Source organism: Chionomys nivalis, chromosome 11 (genome assembly GCF_950005125.1).
Source record: "Chionomys nivalis chromosome 11, mChiNiv1.1, whole genome shotgun sequence".
In the NCBI taxonomy this organism is placed as follows: Eukaryota; Metazoa; Chordata; class Mammalia; order Rodentia; family Cricetidae; genus Chionomys; species Chionomys nivalis.
Window position 1 is genome coordinate 39012741 of NC_080096.1, and position 16734 is coordinate 39029474.

Sequence of the window (16734 nt, forward strand, 5' to 3'; positions counted from 1 at the left end):
CAATCATAAATAATTTTTAAATGATTATTATTTTTTAAATGTGCATTGGTGTTTTCTCTGCATGTATGGCTTTATGAGTGTGTTAGATTCCCCTGGAGCTAGAGTTATAGAAGTGAGCTGCCATGTGGGTGCCGGGAATTGAACCCGGGTCCTCTGGAAGAGCAGCTAGAGCTCTTAACCACTGAGCCATCTCTCCAGCCCCTACATTTGTATTTTTATTGACCCCAATAAACTTTTCAAACTTTCCATGTCATTTATTCTTCAAAAACATTTTTTAGATTGTTTTATGTGTTTGAGCCTTTTACCTGTATGTATGTGTGCACACCAAGTGCATGTCTGGTACCTGTGGAGGGCAAAAGAACGTGTTGGCTCTCCTGGAGCTGGAGTTAGGATAGTTATGAGCCATCACGAGGGTGTTGGGAGCTAATCAATGTCCTCTACAAGTGCTCTTAACTGCTAAGCTATCTTTCCAGTTCCCAAATTCATTCCTTGACCTTTTGGTTGTCTGTATGTTGTTTAATTTCCACATGTTGGACTGGGGTTTCTAGCTTCGTCAACAGAGTCCTTACCTTTGCATGAAGGCCTGGATTTGATCCCCAGCACCACATAAACTGACCAGAATGTCTCGCCTTTATAATCTCAGCACTCAGGAGGTATAGACAGGGACAAGCTCAGGTTCATCCTCAGCTACAGAGTGAGTATGAAACCAACATGGGGATACAAGGACTTTGTTTCCAAAGAAAGAAAGTTCCAAATGTTAGGAATTTCTCAGACTTTTTTTCTGATTTCAAATTGTATTCTGCCGTAATTAAAAAAAAAAAAAAATTTCATATGATTTTTAAATCTTTAAAAATTTCATAGCTTATTTAATGGCCTAACATATGATCTCACCTGATTCATGTATTCCTTGCAAATTGTTATACAGATGGTAGTTCTTTGTCCCTAAAAGAATCTGATTCAGCTGGGCAGTAGTGGTGTGCGCCTTTAATCCCAGCACTAGGGAGGCAGAGGCAGCTGAATCTCTGAATTTAAGGCCAGCCTGATCTACAGCGTGAGTTCCAGGACAGCCAGGACTGTTTTGCAGAGAAACCCTGTTTCAAACCACTGCGCCCCCCCTCCACCAAAAGATCTTATTGATTACCCATTTTAACTATTAGCCGTTTTCCTTTTTAATCAATTTCTAAGCATGACTTAAGAAAAGGAAAGAAGCCGGGCGGTGGTGGCGCACGCCTTTAATCCCAGCACTTGGGAGGCAGAGGCAGGCGGATCTCTGTGAGTTCAAGACCAGCCTGGTCTACAAGAGCTAGTTCCAGGACAGGCTCCAAAACCACAGAGAAACCCTGTCTCGAAAAACCAAAAAAAAAAAGAAAAGGAAAGAAGAAGTATTCATTTTATTTTATTCTATGGGTATCATTTCTCTTAATTTTCATAGCAATCTTTTTTAAGTGGGTGGTAGTGTTGCACCCTTTACAAATAAAGAAATTGAAGTGTAGATGTTTCTTTATTTGGGTAAAGTCAATAATGAGTGCTTTTTTATTTCCTATCATTATTTTGGTTTTTTCAAAGTTCAGCCAAATATGCCAGGGTTTGGGGGCTGGAGAGATGGCTCAAGGTTAGAGCACTGGTTGCTCTTCCAGAGGAACTGAACCCCATTTCAATTCCTAGCACCAACATGACAACTCAACACCTTCTCTGTTCTCTGGGTACCAGGCCTGTATGTGGCACACAGACGTACATGCAGACAAAACACCTAGCACATAAAAGAATTTAAAAGAAAGGATATACCACGCTTTGGAGAAGTAGCCACGATCCTGTCAGATTTTCTAGATATTCTTGTCATCGTGAGGTGAATTATCCTTTAGTTGATACTGTCTTTGAACCATATTTCATGTTTGTAGAATAGTTTATAAAGAATTTCTACATTGTCATCTAATTTCCTAATCCTCATTGCAGTGTTATGACCCAGGTCAGTTGGATATAATTGATATGATATTGTCATCATTTAAAGAAAAAGAAAACAGATTTTTTTGAAAATTTGCAATCAAATAGCTGATAGCTGAACAGTCTGCAAACTCAGGTCAGCTGGCCCCAGGGGTCCTGTATTTTTTCCATTTCTCCACATTGCCTCATTGTTTCACATGAGGCTACAAGCCTAGACCACTAAGAACAATGCCCTGGAAAGTAGCCAGTCTAATAGCACTCAGCCGAGCAGCATTTCAAAAGAGAAACAAAAGGTGGGGGACCCAAAAGCTGTGTCTAGTGTGCTGAAGTGAACTCATCCTTAAATAATGTAATGAGAAGAAACACCCTGGAGAGAGACCAGAGAATAAAACATAGCAGATTTAATGGACACAGCCTCAGAAGTACCCAGATGGGGTAAGGGTCCTGTAGTTGTTCAAGGCAGGTTTTATTTGTTTGTTTGGTTTGGGTTTTGCCTTTTTTCTCTTCTTGTTTTTAGAACAAAGACTTGAAAGGAACATGAATTTATGTTTAATGAGACCTAAACACCACCAGACTCTACAGAGCTTCCTTGAGCTGCAAATCAGAATGCAACCTTTTTATGAGGAAGGGGTTGCATGTTTTACATTGGTTCCTTTAGCTACTTTCATGCATATTCAGAGATGGTAATTGAGTCAGTAAAAAACGTTTGAGAGCTTCCTCTGTATAATAGCGCTGTGAGGCACTGCAGAAGTGATGCCAAGGTGTGGGTGACACTGCCATTCTTACAAGGAGTTTGTAGCCTGGAAGGGAGGTTTCTGTGTTTCTTCTAACATAACATATCATGAATGGCTGTTGGATTTTGAAAAAAGATTTTCTTGCATCCATTGTGAGTTTTCTTCTTTAGCATGCTGATGTGATGTATTACATGGATCAATTTTTAAATTCACTGAATCAGTTTTACTTTTTTTTTTTTTTTTTTTTTTTTTTTGGTTTTTCGAGACAGGGCTTCTCTGTGGCTTTGGAGCCTGTCCTGGAACTAGCTCTTGTAGACCAGGCTGGTCTCGAACTCACAGAGATCCGCCTGCCTCTGCCTCCCGAGTGCTGGGATTAAAGGCGTGCGCCACCACCGCCCGGCATTTTTACATACTAGTGATAAATTTCTCTTGTTTGTTGTGTATAATTATTATATTAGATTTCTTTTGCTAATATTTTTGTCTAGTTTCTTTCCATTTGTGTTGATGAGAGACACTGAGATAGTTTTCTTGTCTTATAATGTCTTTGGTTTTGGGGTTAGGGTGATATTAGTTGACCTCATAGAATGAATTAGAAAATACTCTTTTTTTAAAAAAAATTATCTTTATTTTTTTTAAACTTCATTTTACATTCCAACCACAGCTGCCCCTATCTCCACCCCCCACATCTCTCTCGACTCACCTCCCATCCATCCATTCCTCCCAACTGGTATGAGCTCCCATGGGAAGTCAAGAAAGTCTGGCACATTAAGTTGGGGTAGGACCAAGCCCCTCCCCCCTGCATTAAGGCTAAGCATGGCATCCCACTGTAGGAAAAGGACTCCAACAAGCTAGCTCATGCACCAGGGATAGATCCTGGTCCTACTGCCAGGGGCCCCTCAAATAGTCCGAGCTTTACCACTGTCTCCCACATATGGAGGGCCTAGTTCAGTTCCATGGAGGCTCCACAGCTGTCAGTCTAGAGTTCCTGAGTTTCCACGAGCTTGGTTCAGCTGTCTCTGTAGATTTCTCCATCATGATATTGGCCTCCCTTGCTTTATATTCCTTTTAGCTGTCTTCGATTGGATTCCTGGTGTTCGGCCTGTTGCTTGGTTGTGTATCTCTGTATCTGGTTCCATCAGTTACTGGATGAAGGCTCTATGATGGTTGTTGGGGTATTCACCAATGTGATTATAGGGCAAGGCTAGTTCAGGCTTTTCCACTGTTGCTAGGAGTCCTAGCTGGGGTCATCCTTACGAATTTTTGGGAATTTCCCTAGCACCAGGTGTTTTTCTAACCCCATAGTGGCTCTTTCTATCAAGATCTCTCTTTCATTGCTCTCCCACTTGGTCCCTCTTCCCCATCAACCATCCCATTCCCTCATGTTCTCATCTCCTATCCTCTTCCCTTTTCTGCCACTCCCTCGCCCCTAGTTTACCCAGGAGATTTCATCTAGTTCCCTTTCCCAGGGTGATCCTTGTGACCCAGCTTCTCTGGAGCTGTGGATTGTAGTCTGGTTATCCTTTGCTTTACATCTGATATCCACTTATGAGTGAGTACATATTGGGTTTGTCTTTGTGAGTCTGGGTTACCTCACTCAGGATGGTTTTTTCTAGTTCTATCCATTTGCCTGCAAATTTCATGATCTCTTGTTTCTTACAATTGAGTAGTACTCCATTGTGTAAATTTTCCTTATCCATTCTTCAGTTGAGAGGCATTTAGGTTGTTTCCAGGTTCTGGCTATTACAAATAATGCCGCTATGAACATAGTTGAGAAAGTGTTCTTGTGGTATAATTGAGTATCCTTTGGGTATGTGCCCAGGAGTGTATCACTGGGTCTTGAGTTAGATTAATTCCCAATATTCTGAGAAATTGCCGTACTGATTTCCAAGTGGCTGTACAAGTTTGCACTGCCCCCCAGTGATGGAGGAATGTTTTCCTGACTCCAACGTAAGCTGTCCTCAGTATTTTTGACCTTAGCCATTTTGACAGGTATAAGATGGTATCTCAGAGTCCATCTTTTTTGCATTTCCTTGATGATTAAGGATGTTGAACAATTCCTTAAATGTCTTTTGGCCATTTGATATTCTTCTGTTAAGAATTCTCTGTTTAAGCCGGGCGGTGGTGGTGCACGCCTTTAATCCCAGCACTCGGGAGGCAGAGGCAGGAGGATCTCTGTGAGTTCAAGACCAGCCTGGTCTACAAGAGCTAGTTCCAGGACAGGCTCCAAAACCACAGAGAAACCCTGTCTCGAAAAACCAAAAAAAAAAAAAAAAAGCTCTGTACCCCATTTGTTTTGTATTTTGATGTCTAGTTTCTTGAGTTCTTTATATATTTTGGAGATCAGTCCTCTGTCAGACGTGTTGGTGAAGAGCTTTTCCCATTCTGTAGATTGTTTTGTCTTATTTATCGTGTCCTTTGACTTACAGAGGCTTTTCAGTTTCAGGAAGTCCTATTTATTGATTGTTGCTCTCAGTGTCTGTGTCTGTGTACTGGTGTTATATTTATGAAGTGGTCTCCTGTGTTAAAGTGATGGGACCAAGCAACTATGGGCTGAAATATTTCAATAAACCTTTCTTCTTTATAAATTGATTATATTCAGATACTTTGCTATAGTAGCAGAATACTAACTAACTTGCGACCCTTTTCATTTATGTTATCAAGTTTGTGGACATAGGGGTTGTCAATAGTATTAATTTTTGTGAGTTTTTTTGGTTTTTTATTTAAATAACATTTTCAGTAGTATTCCTTTTTATGTTTTTAATTTCTAGAGGATCTGTAGTGGTATCCCTTCTTTCATTTCTGGTATTAGAAATTTTTATCTTCTCTTTCTTCTTAATTAGCCTGGCTGGAGACCTTTTTATTTTTTTATTTTATTTATTTATTTATTTATTTTTGTTTTTTGAGACAGGGTTTCTCTCTGTAGCCCTGGCTGTCCTGGGACTCTGTACACCAGGCTGGCCTTGAGCTCACAGAGATCCTCTTGCCTCTGCCTCCTGAGTGCTGGGAATAAAAGTGTGTGCCACCCTTGCCTGTCCTGGAGACCCTTTAAAAATGTAATTGTGTTTTGTATACAAGTGTGTGTGTGTGTGTGTGTGTGTGCATACATACTATGGCACACATGATCTCAAACTTACTATGTATTTCAGAGGTCAGAGGACAGCTGTCAGGATCCAGTTGTCTCACGGTCCAGGGGATTGAATTCTGGTTGTCAGATCTGTGTGCAAGTGTCTCTACCCACTGAGTCATCTCTGACCAAATTGCTGACTTTTGATTGGTGCATTTATACAACCAGATTTGATTATTAATGTTATTTCAATCACTTACAATGAATAAACTTGTAGAGAGAGTACAGTTTTCTATGTTGGTTAGATCTTACAATCAACACTCTAAATATTCTATCCCTCTTTCTCATTTGTATGATTTTTTCAGGAGAAGTTGGATATAATACTTACTTTGCTTTTCTGTAAGATGTTTCCTCCTCTTGTCTGTGGCTTCTTTTTGCATTTTTTTCTTTTTTGATTTTAAACTTTATTCATTACTCTTTGTATGTGTGCATGCAGTGTATGTGAGTCCAGGGCACGCACACGTGATGCACATGTGAAGGACTGGACAATTCTCAGAAGTTGGTTTTCTGCTTCAATTACGGGCTCCAAGGATTAAACTCAGTTCTCCTACCTGCTGAGCCATCTCACCTCTCTTTGTTTTGTTTATTTTCAGACAGAATATCTTGTAGCCCAGACTGATCTCAAAATGACTGTGTTCTTCAGATTGGCCTTGAACTCCAGATCTGTACACCTCTGCCTCTCAGCAATACCATGCCTGGCTTGCATTTTTTTCTTTATCTTTGAATTTCTGTAGTTTGAATATGACATGTATACACACACACATACACTGCTGCTGCTATTGCTCCTCTTTTATGTGGCTTGGTGTTCTCTGAATGTCCTGGACTTGTGGACTTAATATCTGATATTAATTAGAAGAAATTATATCATTTTAAAGCAAATTTTTTTCCTTTTAAGTAATTCCTTCTTGTGTTTTAATTTTTTTCTTTGTTTTTCTCATGTTTCTGCTAAGAAATTCTCACGTTTAGAAGAGTCTTTGCTCAGCCATGTCTTCTCTTAATAAGTCTATCAGAGACAGATTTTATTTCTGATATAGTATTTGTGATTTCTAGCATTTCTTTTGTTTTTAATCTTATTTTACTTTTTACATTTTTCATATAGTCTATTTTGATCACATCTTTTCCCTTCACCAGCTCCTCTTTGATTCCCCCATCTCCCAACTTCGTGTTCTGTCTTTCTCTTAAACAAACAAATAAACAAAAAACCAAAACAACCCCCCCAACACACACAAAAATCACATGGAGTCCACTTTGTACACTCCTGAGCATGAGTTCTGCCCTAGAGTGTGGTTGGTATACCCAGTGTCACTTCATTGAAGAACACCGATTTTCACTTTTTCAGCAGGTATCAAATGCAAGTAGCTTTCTGGTTAGAAGTGGTACCCACTTCCTCTTCCCATGCTGGGATTCTGTCTGGGTTGAACCTGTGCAGGTCTTGTACACGCTCTCAGTCTCTGTGAGCTCCTATGTAGCGGCCCTGTGTGTCTGGAGAACATTGTTGCCCTGGAGTCACCACCTCTGGCTCACATTCGTTCCCACGGCCTCTTCTGTGTAGATCCCTGAGCCTTGGGGCAGGGATGATAAAGGTGTCCCCTTCCGGGCTGAGTGCTCCGAAGTCTCCGTCTCTCTGCACATTGTCCAGTTGTGAGTCTCAGTGTTAATCACTATCTACTGCAAGAGGCTTCTCTGAGGAGGGTTTGGTGATACACTGATACGGGTCTCTACTGAGTGTGGCCTTTTGGGTCTTTCTTCAGTTTTAGGGGTTCTTTTGGGGCTGTGTGTGTGCACACATGTGGGTATACACATGTATGTATGCATATGGAAGCTTAGAGGTCAACCTTGAGTGTCATTCCTCGGGTGCCAGCCACCTTGTTTGTTTGTTTGTTTTGAGACAGCGTCTCACTCTGTAGCTCTGGCTGTCCCGAAACCCATTATGTAGACACTTGAGCTTACAGAGATTCACCTGCCTCTGCCTCTTGAGTGCTGTGATTAAAGATGTACAGCACAACCCCAGTTTGTTTTTTGTTTGTTTTGTTTTAAGATTTATTTATATATTATATGTATATGGATGCTTTGTCTGAGTGTACTGCACACCAGTAAAAGGGCATTGGATTCCATAATAGACAGTTGTGAGCTGCCATGTAAGTGCTGGAATTAAATTCAATACCTCAGGAAAGGCAGCCAGTGTCCTTCATTGCTGAGCCATCTCTCTAGCCCCACCTTATTTTTTTGAGGTAGTGTGTCTCACTGGTCTGGAATTCACCAAGTAGGCTAGACTGACTTGCTGGCAAGCTTTATCTGCCTGTTTCTGCCTCCGGCACTGGAGTTACAAGTGTGTGTCACCACACCTGACTTCTTCACGTGTCTTCTGGGAATTGAACTCAAGTCCTCATACTTGTTTGGCAAGCACTTTACTGACTGAGCCATCTTTCTAGTACATTCTCTGAATTACTCTCTTTTTTCTTGCCTTGCCTATCTGTTCTTATACTTTGTTTTGCCTATTATAGGTCTTATATTAATCATAGAAATTTTATATTACGGGTCTGAAAATTCCAGTATTTCTGCCATATTTAGTCTGTTTTTTGTGATTGCTCTATCTTTTTAAATTGTGTTTGGTTTGGTTTTTACCTTTTAGTATGCCTTGTAGTCTTTTCTTGGTAGCAGGACATGATGTACTAGTTAAAAGAAACAATAAAAATAGACCTTTAGTAATATGATAAAGTTGGTAGGGAAGGGAAACATTCTGTTGTGCTGTGATGAAGCCACAATCTGAACATGCCTTTTCCTCTGACCTCTTAACTTTACAAGTGCTAGTTAGTATTTTTTCCTCTGTTTCTAGGGGACAAAATGGGTAAAGTGGTTTAGAGTTGGGTATTTGCTTTGCCTCAGGCAGTTAGGCTCTGATATAACTCTAGCAGACTGTGTTTTAGTAAACGAATTTCTCCCACGGACAGACCTTGTTAAGAACTGACTTATTTCAAAATTGTTCTTTTATCCCTTTCCCTGACAGAAGCTCTATGGGATTTTTCTATGATACTGACTGTAACTATTACAGTTTGAGCTCTTGGAGGTAAAACTCCTCTAAGAGTGTGGAGCTGTCCTTTGATGTGGAGTTTTTGACTCTTCAGAGTATTCACACTAATCCTCTAGCAATTCATCAGTTACAGCCCAAATTTCCCTGCTCCAGCACTTACCCCTTGCAATGTTTTCTGCTTATGAGTTTCTGTTCATGTAATTTGTGATTGTCTATATTCACCTGACTTTCTCCAAGTTTGGGAGCAATCATTCTGCTTGTGATCTCACTTCTTTTTATGACTCTAAAAAGAGTTGTTGAATTTTCATCCTGATTAGTATTTTAATCTGTTGTTAGGACTGTTGTAGGTCCAGCTTCTCATACGATGTTTAGCTTCCTATGTGCTGGGAACTGGCTCTCTACAGTCTTTCTAGGTATGGGTAGCCCTGGCTAGCCTGGATACTGCTGTATAAACCAGGCTGGTCTGGAACTTGCAACAGTCCTTACTTGTCTCTGTTTCTGAGTGCTGGAATTATAGATTGTGTGCCACTATGTCAGGACATAGTTCCCCCGATATGCTCTTTATTCTCTGTGTACACAATTTATAGATTATAAATTCATCACTGTCGACTAGTAAGACACACTTTTCTCCCTGAGTTTCTCCTATTGTCTTCTTAAGGTCATAGAGCACCAGAGTAAGTGACAGATTTTAAATTTTTAAGTGTGCTGTTAAAGTTGAAGCTATGGTTTTGATGTTTCATTTTAATTATACTATTAAAATATATTTGTTAACACTTTTTGGGATTTAAGGTAACCCACTGGAACTAATGGGAAAGGGGGCATGGAATTTCTACAAGGATGCTGCTGTCTGGTAGATTTTGGAGGTGCCAATTCTAGCTGTATCTTCCAGGTTAGGGTAGAAAGTCAGTGGAGAATTTTTATAATTAATTTGTGTTAGATCAGGAGCTCACACATTGCTAATAGGTTAGATGGATAGACTTTACTTGAACATGGTGTTTATCTTAGAATAAAAATGTATAGACTGGAGTCGTTGTCTAGCATGTGCAAGACCCTGTGTTTAATCTCCTGGGTGGGTCAGTGGAGGGTGGGGAGAATATGTCTATGGGGCAGAGATGGGCAATTTTGAAAGGATGCTATGTAAAAATTCAAGGTGTGGAATTGAGCTAGTGAGCTGATAATTATTGTTCAGTCATGAATAATTAATCTGTGTATGACTTTGCGCTAGGATTCTCTAGAGAAACAGAGCCAGTAAAGAGAATAAGTCTATCAGCAGATTGTAGACATGGAGCTTCATAATTTGTGAGCCAAGGGCTTACTAAAATCTCATGATGTTAGTGTGTATATATTGTGTGAAGGGCAAGATGGTTTATTCAGCTCAATGGAAGTGCAGTGTACACTCATTTGATAAGTGTTGCCATTAATAGAGAAATACATAACATAAACATAAATTAATTTTGTACTATAAATAGTAGAAAATAAAGAATAACTCAGTTTGAGTTGAGAGAGATGAGTCAACCAAGCCATACTAGTTTAAGGACTCTTTGATGTTCACACAATAAAATCACCTAAGAACACACTTCTCCAAATGTATTCCCATCATTAAAGGATAGGTGATTGTGAATTCAAGACTATCGTGGGCCACATACTAAGTTTGATACCAGCCTTGGCTATGTAGTAAGACCCAGTTTTAAAAAAAGATACGGATGGATAGATAGATAGATAGATAGATAGATAGATAGATAGATAGATAGATAGATAGATAGATGATACGAGTTGTTCATATGATCTGGAAACTTTGGAGATCCGCACTGTGATGTCTGCAGTCTGTAAGTACAGGAAGCTGGTAGCAGTATAGTTCTGAGACTAGATAATAATTATCAAAGTCCCAGTTCAATGGCAGGTGAAGACAGCAAGGCAACTTAGACACACACAGAGAATCTTCTTGTCCTTCCCTGATTTTTCCACCTTCAGGTCCTCAGTGGCTTGGAGGATACCTAGTTATGTGAGAAGGTGATCTGCTTTACCTAATCCACCAATTCAGATGCTAATCTCATCCTAAAACACCCTCAGACACACCCAGAAGTAGTAGTCTGGGCATCCTGTATCCCAGGCAAACAGCCATTACAAACACATAAAGTTAACCATTACATAACAGTGCTTGCCTTGTGCATTAAAAATATGCTAAAAACAGGCCCAGCAGTGGTGGCACTGACCTTAATAATCCCAGCACTCGGGAGGCAGAGGCAGGTGGATCTCTGTGAGTTTGAGGCCAGCCTGGTCTACAAGACCTAGTTCCAGAACAGCCAGGGCTATTACACAAAGAAACCTTGTCTCAAACAAACAAAAACAAAACAAAAGAAAGAAAGAAAGAAAGAAAGAAAGAAAGAAAGAAAGAAAGAAAGAAAGAAAGAAAAAAACCGAAAAAACAAGCATAGATGTACACATAGGACCTGACAGTGAATTTATAGAATTAATTTTTTAAAAGAAGATTTTCAAGCCAGGTGTGGTGACACATGCCTTTAATCCTCGCACCTGGGAGGCAGAGGCAGGTGGATCTCTGTGACATCAAGTCTAGTCAAGTTTATAGAGTGAGTTCCAGGAGAGCCAGGGTTACACAGAGAAGCCCTGTCTTAAAAAACAAAACAACCAAAGATCTTCAATTAGCCAGTATCTTTTGCATCATTTTCCTTTGACTAATTTGCCTCATTATTCTTGTGTTTTATTTAGTCCTTTATTTGGCAGGTATAAGTCTGTTTCTTAGTATTAATAGCTCTTCTCATTTAGAGTGTATAAGAGCATGTACAAGCTTTTCTCTGAGTGTGTGTGTGCGCGCGCGCGCGCGCGCATGAGCGCGCGCTGTGAGTAATAAAACCTAGAGCCTTATGAAGGCGAGGCAGACTGCCCTTTCACTGATATATATCATAACCAGCCTCTGCTTCTTGAGGACAGCAAAACCCTTGACCAGTGATCTTCATTCTGTCTTCTCTTTGGTGCCTAGAAATGGAGTTTTTAGACTTTTTCTTTCTAAGTACATAATTTTCATATTAGATAATGTGACATCTATAATGTCAGGAAATTTCTCCTGACACCTCACTTTATATTTAAATATGGTATTTGCTAAATGATCTCTAAAAATCTTACCTGTTCTGAAAATACCGTGATTATACTTTCTTAGTTTGTTTTTATTAGTTCCGGCTGTCAATCTTGTACAAGATGAGATTAGGCCCCTGAAAACCTCCCAGGTCTGGAGAGAGAGTTCAGCAGTTAAGAGTGCTTGCTGCCTTTCCCAGAGGACCCAAGTTCAACCTCCTGAAATGAAACTCCAGCATCAGGGAATCTGCCTTCTTCTGGCCTTGGTGGTGCTAGCTCTCTATATGCATATCATATACATGCATACATGCATACATACTTAAAGTAGAATAAATCTTTAAGAAAATTTAAAATTAACATCCCTAAAAAGTTATAGAGGCATGTAAGTTGGACTACTCTAACTCCATGGATATTGTTATATTCTTTAAGAGAAAGGAAGTCACATTTGAGGAAGTTTTTCTTTAACATACTATAACAGTGAAGTTTAGTTTACTGTACTAATGGATCCACTGTTTTTAGGCAGAAGGGACATCTGGGGTATGGAGACACTTCATCTGGAGGGAAAGCAGGTGTTTGGCAATAAAAACTTCAGTGGAAAGCTTCTTTTTTTAAATTTAGTTTTATATTATTTTCATTGGTCTTTGTGCCTGCATGTATGTCTCTGTGAGGGTGCCAGATCCTCTGGAACTGGAGTTATAGACAGGTGTGAGTTGCCATGTGGATGCTGGGAATTGAACCCCGGAGCAGCCAGTGCTCTTAACTGCTGAGCTTTCTCTTCATGGGGGTTCTGAGTTCATCTTCTAGCACTCACATGGTGGCTCACAACCTTCTGTTATGGGACCTGGTGCTCTCTGCAGCAGGAAACCTTTAAATCAGTTTAATAATTCTCTGTGCAGTTAAGCTGGTGGTGTACACCTTTAATCTTAGCACTCTGGAGAAAGAGGCAGGTGGATCTCTGAGTTCAAGGTCAGTTCAAGGTCTGAATTTCAGACTGGCCAGAGCTACGTAGTGAGACCTGTTGGAGGGAGGCCACTTGTTCATCCAGGCCGCCCAGCTAGCTTAGTCCCGAAATAACCACACAGAAACTGTATTAATTTAATCACTGCTTGGCTCATTAGCTCTAGTTTCTTATTGGCTAACTCATATTATTTTTAACCCATTTCTATTAATCTATGTATCACCACGTGGCAGTGGCTTACTGGGTAAAATTCCCAGCATCTGTCTCTGGCGGATCCATGGCATCTCTCTCTCTGACCCTGCTTTCTTCCTCCTAGAATTCAGTTCTGTCTTCTCTGCCTACCTAAGTTCTTCCCTATCAGGCCAAAGCAGTTTCTTTATTCATTAACCAATACAAACAACACACAGAGGGGCTCCCACATCAGAGACCTAGTCTTGGAAAAGAAAAAAATTCTGCGTGTACACAGTGGGGAAAAATCATATTTGAGGACATTCTTGTGAAGTAGCAGTTTTCTTAACTTTGGAGTTCTGAAGGGCCTGCTGTTGAATAAAGTATCTTTATGACTCCACCATTAAAGTCATTGGAAAGGAGCTGCCTGCTGTTGTTTTGTTATGTGTACTCTCCCAAAATGAGTATGCAAAGAAGTTCTTTACTCTTCTCTGACACTTAAATTTTTGACTCCTTGATTAAAATGTTTGTTTGGTTGCCTTCCATGCTAAGCATGTCTTTGAATCTGAAGATGTAATTTTAATTTGTTGTTGAGACCTGCTACTTTTATTTGTCTGGCTATAGTAGGTTTATATAATGAAAATTAGAGCTTATTGTTTTAGCAAGTGTAATAAGCACTCTGGTTTTTTGTAGGATCAAAGAGGACATTCTGGTTCAGAAGACTGGCTAGTGGCACAGCAGGCATCATGAGCAAGCACAGAGAAGGCTGCTCTTTATCATGTTCATAAGGAGAAAGGTACGGAAACCATTGTCTTATCTCTCTATGATACTAAACTAGAGAAGGACTACATCTTTGACTGCAAGGTTGATGGACACATGCTGAGTGCTTCATTACTGATGTCTCATATTCAATCAGCAGTACAGCTTTTCAAACAATTTTACTTTAATTCAGAATAAGATATTCATTAGTTTGAGACAATCTGTGTAGCCTGTGCTAGTCTGGAATTCACTATGTAATTCAAGCTCGTGTCAAACTTGTGAGCCTCCTACCTCTTTTTCCTAAGCACTGGAATTAGAGGCTTCATCCAGAAGAAGGTGTTGTATTCCCTGGAGCAGGCAATCGGGAGCCACCTGACATGTGTGCTAGGAACTGGGAGCCCTCTGTAAAGGCAGTATGCACTCTTAGCTGCTGAACCATCTCTCTGTTTTTTTGTTTTTGTTTTTGTTTTTTTGTTTGTTTGTTTGTTTTGTTTTTTGGAGGGGGCGGTGGTTAATAACTGATAAAGTATGTTAGAACACCAATTTCTCTACTAGTGCTGGCTCCTTCCTTTTAGAAACAACTTCCTGTTAACCTGATCATAGAAAGCTAGTTTTAGCATAAAAAAGAACATGGATTGAACAATGGCATTAGGAAAGAATAGTGGCATATCTGTCTCTGTTTCTTAGTCATTATACAAGAGCAAAATTCAATTAGAAAATTTTGGGGGTACAGAATCAAAGATATAGATATAATTGCATTATTTTATTTTATATTTGTAGATTAGTTGTGAGAGCAGTAATTTCAAGTAGACAGAAAAGTATTATAATCTTATAGTCTTTGAGTTTGCCTAACTGGAAGTTGTAGATTTTTTTTTTCTGCCCCCAAATTACTTAAAATTATTTAAGATCTATAGAATGGCAGGAGGTCATGGTGGTCAGGCTGGTTTTAGAAATGGATCATGCCCTTCACCAGTAGAATGCTGTATTTTTTGAGTTCTCTGTTTTTTTTTTCCACATGAATTGTGAGGAAAGTCATGGATGTTCAATATGAAATTGAGCTCTTTCTTTTCAGTTGAGGATGGCGCAGAGGCACTTGGTAATAATTTTTCTTGACCAGAATGTCTGCATCCGAAGTTGGCAAGCTATTTCTTGTCCTTCTGCACTTCATGTGGCAAGATCCTATCCTTCAGGTACCACCTCTGTAGGAAGTTTCTACCATTGTAGCAAAGGGTATCCAAGTCCACCAGACTCCATTCTTGCTTCTCTGAAGGAGCTGCAGCTGAAGTATGAGTGCCCCCCCCCCCCCCCCGTCCTTCCTGCAGCTCAGTGTGGCTGTAACTCAGCTCACAAAAGGAATGCAAGCAGAGATAATGTGTGCTGCTCCAGGTCTGTCTTCTGTAGATTGTCCCCACTCAGCCTTTACCTTCCACCTTACTGCTGCCTCAGCCTAGATATGCTGTCCCCTAGGTCAGTGCTTGTCGTGGTATAAACCTCCAAGAAGAGGTCTTTCTTGAGCTGTTTATTTGTCCAAGCTCTGTTAACAAGTTGTTTAGCTCAACTGACTCCACCCCCTACCCCCCACCCCAGTTTTTCAAGACAGGTTTCTCTGTGTAATAGCCTTGGGAATATATTTGGAATATTCTTAGTAGTAATATAGTCTACCCTGAATAATGCACTCTCACCTTACACTAACTCAGATCCATCTCTTCTTTGGCTTCATATAAGCACCTGGTGCATATATCAATTAGTACCAGTCACAGTATTTTATGCTTCACGTTAGCTCATTTATCTCCCCTGTGAGACCTTGGGCTGCTTTAGGTTAGTATTTAGCTCACTAGGTTATTTGTTACTATAGTTTAGTGACTAGGACAATAGTTGGTGCCTAGTACATACGCAGTAATATTTGATATCTAAATTTACACATGTTCACTGTGGCACAAAAAGTGCCAAGGAAGGAGACATAAAAGTCAGATTGGTGCTGTAAGTAGGACTGCAATGCTGATATTCTGCAGGATTTCTAAAGACTCTGGTTAGTAAAGACTCTAAAGGTAAAAAGACAAAATCCTCAAATAGAAAAATCCAAAGAATTATATTTCTCTATAAAATATATATAGAAATTATATTATGTTAGTATATTTCACAGAGAAATATATGTATATGAATTTAGTGAGTTACTATTTTGTGTAAAATGAGCATTTTTATCAGAAAGCAAGTAAAGAATCTTGTCATAAATTGTAACTTATGCAATAAGAGACCACTAATCTCCAAGTCTTTGGGGAAACGCAGCTGTTTCTTTGAAAATGAAACTAGGGTCTCAAGGCTTGAAGACCTAAAACATTTCCTAGAGACAGAAGGGATAAGGCACCATAAAGAAGGTAGGGGATAAAAGGTTTGTAAATATACTAACAAACTTATATTTATTGTATATCTACTGTGTATTGGGCAGAATAGTTAAGCCCTAATTATTAATCCTAACATCAAAACCTTATTTAGCCAATAGTAAACAAGTCATCACAAATGATAAATCACCAGGTGTTACCTCTTTAGTGTGCTGGGGAGATGGCTCTGTGGGTGAAGTGCTTGCTGTGCAAAAAACAGGATCAGTTCAAATACCCAGAACCCACATAAGGCCAGGTGTGGTAGTAAACAGTATGATCCCAGTTCTACTGTTAGTGGGAAGCCAGAGACAAGAAACTCCTTTGAAGCTCCTGGGTCAGCTAGCTTTGTGTGCACAGAAGAAAAGCAGCAGATACTCTGCCTCAAGCAAGGTGGGAGTCAAAGACCAGCATTCAAAGTTGTCCTCTGACCTCCATATGTGTGCCATGCCATTTGCACATCTGCACTCACACACAGACACACATATGTGCACACACAAACCCCCACACATGGACACACAAAGATGGAAAAGTGATTGAGGAAAATACCCTGT

General features: G+C 39.9%; 1 protein-coding gene across 4 annotated transcripts in view; it reads left to right on the forward strand.

Annotated features, from left to right (window-relative positions):
- Positions 1 to 16734, forward strand: part of Zfyve9 (zinc finger FYVE-type containing 9) — a 136440-nt gene that overhangs the window by 32134 nt on the left and 87572 nt on the right. For 3 of the 4 annotated variants that reach the window (XM_057784647.1, XM_057784645.1, XM_057784648.1), the window contains exon 2: positions 13740 to 13842. The gene's annotated coding sequence lies outside the window, so the exon portion shown is untranslated. Of the gene's footprint in view, positions 1 to 13739; positions 13843 to 14877; positions 14996 to 16734 lie in introns of all 4 variants that reach the window. The other variant, XM_057784646.1, reaches the window with a different exon arrangement.